Source organism: Pyxicephalus adspersus, chromosome 5 (genome assembly GCF_032062135.1).
Source record: "Pyxicephalus adspersus chromosome 5, UCB_Pads_2.0, whole genome shotgun sequence".
In the NCBI taxonomy this organism is placed as follows: Eukaryota; Metazoa; Chordata; class Amphibia; order Anura; family Pyxicephalidae; genus Pyxicephalus; species Pyxicephalus adspersus.
The window spans coordinates 73,941,614-73,945,150 of NC_092862.1; positions in this window are offsets into that span (position 1 = coordinate 73,941,614).

Consider the following 3,537-nt stretch of genomic DNA (forward strand, 5'->3'; position numbering starts at 1 on the left):
TGTTTCAAGTACTAATACTATTTATTTTCATTTATTTACTTCACTGCAGGCATAGGCTGGGCCCACATGGGAGATGTCTGTTAAACTGAACATCATCCATGATTGGCACATGATTAGTTACTACCTACTGTAATGCACAGCAATGGAGTAAAGCATGTAGCAGAGATTTATCACTAATACTAGCACAGTGTTCTCAATGTGTTCAACTGATATCTAATTCATGGAATTGTAGTGATTAAAGCTACGTACACACTTCCAATTATTATCGTTGGAAAACGAACGACGAACGATCCTGCACGATATATACGAACGATCGTATAGCACCGATCCTGCACATAGAGATAACGACACGATCGTTCGTAGATATTGTACACACAATAGATACGATCGTTTGAGCGATAGAGGAACTATGTGTACGACAGGAAAGTGAACGAACGTTCGTTCATTACGCATGCTCAGCCCATGGACGATCAACGAACGACCGTACACACGAACGATGTTCAACGATCGTCGTCCAATCCGATCCGCCGGTCCGGTCGTTCGTTTCCAACGACTTTCCTCGTTCGTCGGCGTCGTTGGTTACTTTTTTACGAACGATTTTTTGCCCAATCGATCGTTCATCGTTCGTTTTGAACGATAAAAATTGGAAGTGTGTACGCACCTTAAACAGATGTAATTAGTAGTGATTGCCCATGTGCCATTTAACTAATCCAAACCAAATGGCAAACCAATCAAAGGAATAAATGATTGCTCTGATTGATCACATGGAGACTGAATCAAAATTGCACCAACCAAACCCAGCATTTTATCATTTCCGCAAAATGTAGCTTTTTCCGTTTTAATTTGGTCTTAAAATGGGTTAAAGGTGTCTATTAGTTTTTTTTTTAGTTATTCATTACCACAGTATGTGCATAACAAATATAGATTCTGATATACCAGGCAACATAAATATAGGACAATGGTGAAGTTCCATTGTCAGGTGTCAGTTTCAGGTTGTCAGTCATTTTAAGCAAATAAATCATATTTGTGATTCACTGAAAATTGGCATAGCCAGCTTTAGCTAGATTAAATGAATATATGCAAAGCAGAATAACCCATGGTGCATAAAAAACAGAATTGTTTAACCACCTAACCGTTAAGCCCGACCTTGGTACGGGCTTAACATAGTTACAATTATCGATAAACCCGAACTTTTCTCACTGTATGAAAATTTATATTCATGATATCTACTAGAACCCTGTTCGGACATATTTCTGTAAGTTACAGGTCTACAATTTAAAAAAAAAAAATTTCATGAAAAACAGTGTAACGCTTTTGGAACAGAAATCTAGACATCAGTGTAACGCCCAGGTGGTTAAAGGTAAAGTAAGCAACATTTCAGTCAGAGAATATTTTCACATATTGTAGTAATGTTTAGTGAACTCTCGCTACCCTTTGTTGTTTGGCCATGGTAAATATAGATATTTGTAGTTTTGCTGACAGAGAGACCTCTTAGTGGGTTAAGGAAACAATGACTTTGCTTTACAACTTTTGAGATAAAACAAGCCATAAAAGGAAAATGTTGTTTTAACGATTTGGCACAATTATTGACTTGCATTGTTAGAAAAGACAGCAAAATACAACCATTGTGTATTACCTCAAAGCAGGAAGCAAAGCCTGCATATGTAATAGGCAATGTCTGCCTCCATATACATATGTAATCACACACAAAACATAGAAAGTTAAAAAGCATATTGAGTGTTTATATCATGCTGAGCTCTTTCATAGATTCATCTAAAACATGGAAAATGCTAAAAAATCCCTTTAAATTTGAGTGCGTACCATGCAGTCGGTGAATGCAGAATAAAGTACTGTGCAATACCGATACTTTCCTCTTTTTCCTAACATTTCTGCTTTTCAATACTATATATTAAACATCTTCCCCTTTACACTTCTCTCTTTTTTATATATATCTGCTGTGCTGGTTGTATTTATTATAGGGAAGTGCACAAAGAAGCTTCTTTATAAAGACTAAAGAAAGGCCTTTCCTAGAAATAGCTGTCACATTTTAAGTGCGTGTTTCTGTATGATGTAAAATCCTACTTCATATTAGCTTACAGAAAGTTATAAACATGAAATTTAGAACGAGCGCTCTAGTATGAAAATAATTCAGTGTTTTTCATTCCATTTTTTCATGGTCCATATTTCATCGACATATTGTGCTTGATCAAGTAGATAAATAAAGCAACACACTGGGAAGACACGTCTTCAGGGCCCCCACTGCAACAGCTCTAGTTTCCATAGCAACTAAAAGATCATTATTCCAATCACACTACCCTGGTGCTTGCTTGGCACTCCTCCTGATCACACAGGAGAAACACTGCTCATACACATCACATTTTGTGAGATGCAACAGTTGTGGATGCATTTTGTGACGCTATCTCCAAGGAAGCTGGTAAAAATGTATGTTTACACCTAAAAATCATATACCACGTAATGTGGAAACATTTTTATAGTCACAGGATGTATAGAGAGCCCGAAATGATTTGTATTAGGCTTGATGACTCTTTTAATAATGAGATGTATCGCATTTATACTGCGTTTAAAACAGAAACAATGACAATCTTAGTAAACCAATTTTTCTGCAGGACGTCGACCGATGTTAGAGCACTTTGTATATTATAAAGCAGTGGTCGCCAACCTTTGGACATCACTGACCACTAATTTCACGGACACTGGACTGTGCATGCGCGGGAAGCCGTGTGTCTGTTAAAGGAGGAGAAACTTCCACAGAGTGACCTCATTATTCCAGAACCCGACCACTCTCCCATCGCAACTCTGAGCCTGTGATCCGTACAGAAGACATGGTCCACAGCTCTGGCCGGTGCGCGCTCCCAGTGGAGTCTATCTCCTGACCCCACTGGGGGCGCACCCGCCTGAGCCGCGGACCACTGGTTGGCGACCGCTGTTATAAAGGACATAAAAAGGACCTGTCCTCCTCCCACTGTACCCGTTCCTAGCTAACCACACATATTGGCAGAAAAAAAATACAGTCTGATTCTTTTATCTTCAGTTTTGGAGGTCTTTCTAGCAGTTCCTGGGTCTCTTCTTGCTGGAGTGGAAACCAGTTGAGGGCAAGTAGAAACTTTCACTAGAAGAAATGCTATAGACCAGTGGTCACCAACCGGTGGTCTGCGAGAAAATTCTGGTGGTAAATTTAGTGGTCCGCCAGTCCGAAAAGGTTGTTAACCACTGCTATAGAGGCATGGATTCAGATAAGTAATTACACTATAATTAAAAGCCTTTTTTTTCTTTTTAAAAAAGGCTCAAATAGTATCAGAATGACTCTTTTCCTGTTTACATTTTAATGTTTTTGATTTATTGGTTATATAAACTATGTTTTTATAGTTTGTATGGTACATATTTAATGCATATTTTTTATGTTTAAAATGAAACTGTGCAAGTTCTACAGATCCTTCAAGTATATGGTTACATCTGCCAACAAAAAAAATTTAAAGAGAAAAAAAAACAAATGGGTCTCCATATTTGGTAAACACA